Genomic DNA, 7952 nt, shown 5'->3' with positions numbered 1-7952 from the left:
ACTTTAGCAAAGCTGAGTCACAATCTGAAAAGGTTCACCCAGTTATGTGTCTGTGGCATTTATGTATCTGGTAGTAATATTGGAAAACAAGGTGCTTAGGGCCACGGCCAAGACTCATAAAGAAGCTGTGTTCAAGAATCATCACACTGAACTAAGAGAATCAATAACACTATCTGAATTCTGAGTTCCTATAGATGCCAATCACTCTGAGCTTCAATGGATAAAGTGAGATGCCGAAACTGTTCAGAAGCAAAAAGCTACTAGTCCCGCTCATCTAATTAGGATCTGAGCTTCAATCAAAAACTCTGAGATATTATTGCTTCTCAACCTATTAGTCTTCTATTTTATTTGTCTATTTGCTTGAGGACAAGCAACAGTTTAAGTTTGGTGTTGTGATGAGCGGATATTTTATACGCTTTTTGGAGATAATTTCATATAGTTTTGAGTATGTTTTAGTTAGTTTTTAGTTTATTTCCAGTAGTTTTTAGGAAAAATTCATATTTCTGGACTTTACTATGAGTTGTGTGTTTTTTTGTAATTTCAAGTATTTTTCTGGCTGAAATTGAAGGAGCTGAGCAAAAATCTGATTCAGGCTGAAAAAGAACTGCTGATGCTGTTGGATTCTGACCTCCCTGCACTCAAAGTGGATTTTCTGGAGCTACAGAACTCGAAATGGCGTGCTTCCAATTGCGTTAGAAAGTAGACATCCAGGGCTTTCCAGAAATGTATAATAGTCCATACTTTGCACAAGAATAGACGACGTAAACTGGCGTTCAACGCCAGTCCTCTGCCCAATTCTGGCGTCCAGCGCCAGAAAAGGATCAAAAACTGGAGTTGAACGCCCAAACTGGCACAAAAACTGGCGTTCAACTCCACAAATGGCCTCTGCACGTGAATTGCTTAAAGTCTCAGTCCCAGCACATACCAAGTGGGCCCCAGCACACCAAGTGGGCCCCCAGAAGTGGATCTCTGCATCATCCATCATAATCCACTCATATTTTGTAACCCTAGGCTACTGGTTTAGTATTTAAACAACTTTTAGAGACTTATTTTGTATCTCATGACATTTCAGATCTAAACTTTGTATTCTCTGACAGCATGAGTCTCTAAACCTCATTGTTGGGGGTGAGGAGCTCTGCTGTGTCTCGATGAATTAATGCAAGTATTTCTGTTTTCCATTCAAACACGCTTGTTCCTATCTAAGATGTTCATTCGCGCTTAACTGTGATGGAGGTGATGATCTGTGACATTCATCACCTTCCTCAAACCATGAACGTGTGCCTGACAACCACCTCCGTTCTATATCCGATTGAATGAGTATCTCTTAGATTCCTTAATCAGAATCTCCGTGGTATAAGCTAGAACTGATGGCGGCATTCATGAGAATCCGGAAAGTCTAAACCTTATCTGTGGTATTCCGAGTAGGATTCAAGGATTGAATGACTGTGACGAGCTTCAAACTCCTGAAGGCTGGGCATTAGTGACAGACGCAAAAGGATAGTAAATCCTATTCCAACCGGATCGAGAACCAACCGGTGATTAGCCGTGCTGTGACAGAGCGCGTGAGCGTAGTATTCACTGGAAGGATGGAAGGTAGCCATTGACAACGGTGATCCACCAACACACAGCTTGCCATAGGGGGACGTGCGTGCGTGAACAAGAAGACAGAGGAAAGCAGAGATTCAGAAGACAAAGCATCTCCAAAACTCCAACATATTCTCCATTACTGCACAACAAGTAACTTTTAATTTATGCTCTACTGGTTATTCACAATTCAATTGATAAACATAATTGACTTCCTGACTAAGATTTACAAGATAACCATAGATTGCTTCAAACCAACAATCTCCGTGGGATTCGACCCTTACTCACGTAAGGTATTACTTGGACGACCCAGTGCACTTGCTGGTCATGTGTGCGAAATTGTAAGAGAGTAACAATTTTGTGCACCAACAACCTTGTTGGGAAAGTGAAATAGTTTAAAAACAAAGTTTAAGTTATAAAATAGGGCGTGTGCGTGCGCACGCCCAAGAGACTTTTTAAACGTGTGCGTACGCATAGGGGTGTGCGTACGCACAGGTACAAATTTTTATAATTCTGTTCACTCGCACAAGCTATGCTAGCGCCCTCAACAGATTGCCTTTCCTAACTTGTGCGTACGCAGAGGGCTGTGCGTGCACACAGGTTGTAATTCTTCATTGGATATGTGCGCGCACAAGTTGTGCTAGCGCTCTAAACAGGAAGCATTCCCTGCCTGTGCTTACACACAGGGCTGTGCGTGTGCACAGGTTTAAATTTTTGTAGGAGTGTGCGTGCGCACATACCAGAAATCACAAAATTCTGCAACTTTGCTGAATTTCAGATTTTGATACCAAACTTTGAATGATCATAACTTCATATACAAAAATCCAAATTTTACAAACTTTATATCAATTCGAAGAATTTTCAATAAGCTTTAATTTCAAACAATTTTCAACAAATTTTGAAAACTGAGGTATAATTTATGATCAAACAAAGTTCACGAGAAACCAACTTTTACCAAAAGTTCACAAATTACCAATTTCCCAATTTTCATAACTCAAACCAACCAAAACCAAATAAAACCACTCTAAACTCCATTTTTCATCAAAATCTACCCTTTTCAACATATTGCACCATTCTTACTAATTTTTCCTTCACCTTTCATTATTCTCAACCTCAACATCAAATGTATAACATTATAATCAATCCTCATTCACATTTTCCACCCACATTACCATTTCATCAATCTCAACATCGCATATATCATTACCATTCACTTTTCAATCTACACAATCATTCATCATTATCATATCATCATCAATCATCATAATTACTCAAATTCATCAACCTATCATAAATCATCATACATCATCATTCAACAACTCAACAATCATTTTAATTCAAACCTATCCTATGGGTCACTATCCTAAGTGTCCATGAATATTATATACTACATAGAAGAAACTAAAACCATACCTTGGCCAATTCCCAATATGAACCAAAACCCCAAATTGAGCTCAAGCAAGCTTCCAACCACAATCCAAGCCACCAACAATCACCAACAAGCTCCAACAATTTCCAATAATCACAACTTCAAGCTATAACACACATAATTTACAATAATTCAACCTAGGGCTCATTATAATTGAAATTTCACAAGAGTTCAAGACCTCTTACCTTTTCCAACAGTTTTGATGACCAAAATCCAATGCTAATCAAAGGCTAGAGTGTACCTAAACACCCCAAAATCACAAAATCTCACTTAATCCAAAGCCCTAAATTTTCAAAATTTTGAAGAGCAATGATAAACCCCATTTGTAGGGTTTATCTTGTGCTTAATTTAGGGGATTTTATGACCTTTTACCCACATTTATTCAATGAAATAGCATGGTTTCATGATTGTCTCCTAAATTGTGCTTAAGTGTGAAAGCATGCTTTTTAGGCCCTTAATTGTCAATTTTGATTCACTTTTGATTCCACTAGATGCCTTGATGTATTTGTTAGTGATTTCAGATTGGAAAGGCTAGGAATGGATCAAAGGAATGAAGAGAAAAGCATGCAAAGTAGAGAAATCATGGAAATCAAGGATTGGGAGAAATTCACTCCACGCGCACGCGCAGCAGACGCGCACGCGTGAAATGTTGAGTCGCATGGCGACGCGTACGCGTACATGGCGCGTACGCGTGGATGGAAAATTTTCAAGCGACGTGTACGCATGACGTGCGCGTACGCGTCGATGTTCGCACATGACCCACTTAAAGTGAATCCGCTGGGGGCGATTTCTGGGCTTCCCAGGCCCAATTCCAACTCATTTCTGATGCTATTTAACCCAAGGAATGAAGGGGGGATCACATCATCTAGACACATTAGTTTAGTTCAGTTTACTTTTGGAGGGAAAGTTAGTTTTAGAGAGAGAAGCTCTCACTTCTCTCTAGAATTAGGATTAGATTAGATCTAGATTAGAATTTCTTAGATATAGGTTTAATTCATGCTTTGATTTGCTTTTCCTTTTGTAATTCTTCTTCTTCTACCTTTCCTCTCTCTAGTTTAGCATTTAATTCTTGTAATTCTCTACTTTTATGTTGATGTATTTTTGTTTCTTCTATTTCTCTTTTAATGCAAATTATGATTCATGTTCCTTTATTGTTGAATTGCTTGGTTGTTGTTCAATTCGTTTTATTTTCCTCTTATGCCTTCCAAGTGTTTGATAAAATGCTTGGTTGGATTTTAGTATAGATTTTTCTCCTCTTGGCCTAGGTAGAGTAAATAGTGACTCTTGAGTATCTAATGCATTTGTTGATTGAATATTAGAAGTTGCTAGTTGATTTGAATGCCTCTAAAGCTAGTCTTTCCTTAGGAGTTGATTAGGACTTGAGGAATCAAATTGATTTATCCACTTGACTTTCCTCCATGGTTAGAGGTTAAATAAGTGGGAGCAATGGACAATTTGTTATCACAATTGAAGAGGATAACTAGGATAGGACTTCCAATTCTCATACCTTGCCAAGAGCTTTTCTAGTTGTTAGTTTATTTCCTTTACCATTTACTTCTCTTGTTTCTCATAAAAAACCCCAAAACATACCTCATAACCAATAACAAGAATACTTTATTGCAATTTCTAGGGAGAACGAACTGAGGTTTAAATACTTCGGTTTATAATTTTAGGGGTTTGTACTTGTGACAAACAAATTTTTGTATGAAAGGATTATTGTTGGTTTAGAAACTATACTTACAATGAGATTTCATTTGTGAAATTCTAAACCGTCAAAAATTAATTCATCAAGGAGAACTGAAAAAAGATTTCGTGGTTACCTCACCAGTTTCTTGGATGGGTTTGTAGAGTTCTTCGCAAGGAACGCATGGCCGCAAAGGGTGCGGCGATCGGAGCTCTATAGCTCAAGATATGAGCTTGAGAAGATGATGGTGAATAGTGCTCATGGGGTTTCTTCTTCCTCTCTTCCTTTCAGCATGAATGTGTGTGTTTAAGTGTATAGTGTGCTGAAATGGGTCTTTAATGAGGGCTTATATATATGTTGCGCTTGGGCTTGGTCCAATGATAAACCACTATTTTATGGTTTATCTTGTGCTAATTTGAGTATTTTTTATCAACTCTTTACTCACTTATTCATATAAATTGCATGGTTTTACATTTTTCTTCCTAATTTTGTTCTATAATTGGAAACTTGCTTTCCAAGCCTTTAAATTACCAAATATTAATTCCCTTTGATGCCATTCGATGCTGTGATATGTGTGTTAAGTGATTTCAGGCTCTATAGGGCAGGAATGACTTAGAGGATGGAAAGCAAGCATGCAAAGGTGGAAGGAATACAAGAAGTTGAAGGAGTTGCTAAGCTGTCCAACCTGACCTCTTCGCACTCAATTGACCATAACTTGAGTTATAGAAGTCCAAATGAGGTGGTTTTAGTTGCGTTGGAAAGCTAACATCCGGGGCTTCGCAATGATATATAATTTAACATAGTTTCCTCGAAAATAAGTGACACGCATGCGTGGATCACGCGCACGCGTGACTTGGAGAAAATTCAATCCATGCGTACGCGTGACTTTGCCGCGTGCTGGACGTATCAGAAATCGCTGGGGGAAATTTCTGGGCTATTTTTGACCCAGTTTTCGGCCCAAAAAACACAGGTTAGAGGCTATAAAGTGGGAAAATCCATTCATTCAATCATACAACTTTCATACACATAATTTTAGGCTTTAGATGTAGTTTTCTAGAGAGAGAGGCTCTCTCCTCTCTCTTAGGTTTTAGGATTTAAGATTTCTTCTGCATTCCAGGTTCAATATTCCTTTAATTTAATTTCTCTTCTACTTTTATTTATTCTAGTGCTTTGATTTATCTATCTCATTTGTTAATTACTTATTTTTCTAATTTAGTTTATGAACCTTCCAATGTTATAATTGATTTTATATTTAATACAAATTGAGGTATTTCAGATTTATGATTTTAATTTAGCTTTTTACATTCTTACTTGAATTGATTAATTGGTGACACTTGAGTTATCAAACTCCATTGTTGATTGATAATTAGAATTTGTTGGTTGATTTGGATCCCTCTAAAGCTAGTCTTTCCTTAGGAGTTGACTATGACTTGAGGAATCCCATTAATTTGTCCACTTGACTTTCCTTTATTTAGTAAGGGTTAACTAAGTAGGAGTAATGAACAATTTTCATCACAATTGATAAGGATAACTAGGATGGGATTTCCAGTTTTCATATCTTGCTAAGAGCTTTATTAGGTATTATTTTAATTCTTGCAATTTACTTTTCCTGTTCATTATTCAAAAACCCTAAAAAGATAATCTTCCACAACCAATAATAAATACACCTCCCTACAATTCCTTGAGAGACGACCCGAGGTTTAAATACTTCGGTTATCAATTTTATTAGAGGTTTGTTACTTGTGACAACCAAAAGTTTTGCACGAAAGGATTCTTTGTTGGTTTAGAAACTATACTTTCAACGAGACTTTATTTGTGAATTTCTTTACCATCAAAGAAATCAGTTCGTCAAAATGGCGCCATTGTAGGGGAATTGTGAACGTCTGCCTTATTATTGGTTATTGTAAATATTTTCTTTTTCGTTTCTTTGTTAGTGTTTCTAGTTTTAGGAGTTTATTTTCATTAATTTCTATTAGTTTTTATTTCTTTAGCTACTATGAATTCTCACCCCTCTGGTTTCAAGTTTGGTTCCAATGTTGTTGTAAGGAATGGAAGCTATAATGAGAACAGGCATCAAGGTTGGAAGAATCAAAGATGGGAGGAGCCACAAGGATTTGATCAACCCTCTTGGCAACAACCCCCTCCAATGCGCTATAACCAACAACCATTCTATGATGCATACCAAGACAATAGTTATAGTGGACCTCTTTATGACAACCAACCTCCACCAAATTACTATGGTCAAGAACCATTCCAGGGTGCATATCAAGACAATAGATACGGTGGACCCCCTTGTAGTTACCAACAAGCCCCACCATATGCTTATGAACCACCTCCTCAACATAACTCTGAATCACCATACTCGCAAGCTCCCTTCCACCATTCACCTTCATATGACCCCAACCATCATCTACCATACCAACCACCTTATGAGCCATATGAACCATATATAGAACCACCCCAATTCCAACCCAATTACTCCCAAGAACCACCACCTCCATATGCACCATATCCATATCCATCAATCCAATAGCCTTATGGTCCTACTTATGATACCCAAGCGAAACAAGAATCAAAGGATCGTCTCAAGGAAACAGTGGATCAATTTCATGCAACCCTTCATCAACTGGAGCAAGCAATAAATTAATTAGCTTCCCGATGTTTGGACACTCAAGGAACCCCCATGGCTTCATGTGGAGAATCTAATGAAGAACGTAGCATGAAGGAGACACTAGAAACTCCGGTGGACAGTAAGGAGCATGACTTTGTATTGGAACAAGTGGAGGAAGCCGGAATTATCGAAGAAGAAGAATTGGTCGCAGACTTAGGAGATGCGAAACGTCCATGGGAAAGCCCAGTCATAGAGCCCCCTTCTAAGGAGTTTGAATTTGATGTTGAGGAGGGTGTACAACCTCTAAGGTATATCATGGTTGAAGACTTTGAAGGGGATGATCAAGAGATGGATTCAATCATTGATGAATTCTTATCTACATTTGAATCCTCTCCCATTAGACTTGACATGGAGATTAAAAAAGAAGAAGCACAACCTCCCATGCCCTTGGTGAACAATGAAGAAGAGATCGAATTAGAAGAAAGCTACCAAGAGGAAGAGGTTGATATTGAAGAAGCTTGCAAAGAGGTGGAAGTTGTCAAAGAAGAGGCCAAGAGAATGGAGCTGGAGATCACCTTGCCAAGGTTGTTGGAGACCTCTCCCCCAAAGCCATCACCATCCATCCCTTCATTCAAGTGGGTAAA

This window comes from Arachis hypogaea, chromosome 20 (assembly GCF_003086295.3).
Source record: "Arachis hypogaea cultivar Tifrunner chromosome 20, arahy.Tifrunner.gnm2.J5K5, whole genome shotgun sequence".
Lineage (NCBI taxonomy): Eukaryota > Viridiplantae > Streptophyta > Magnoliopsida > Fabales > Fabaceae > Arachis > Arachis hypogaea.
This window is presented reverse-complemented; position numbering follows the sequence as displayed.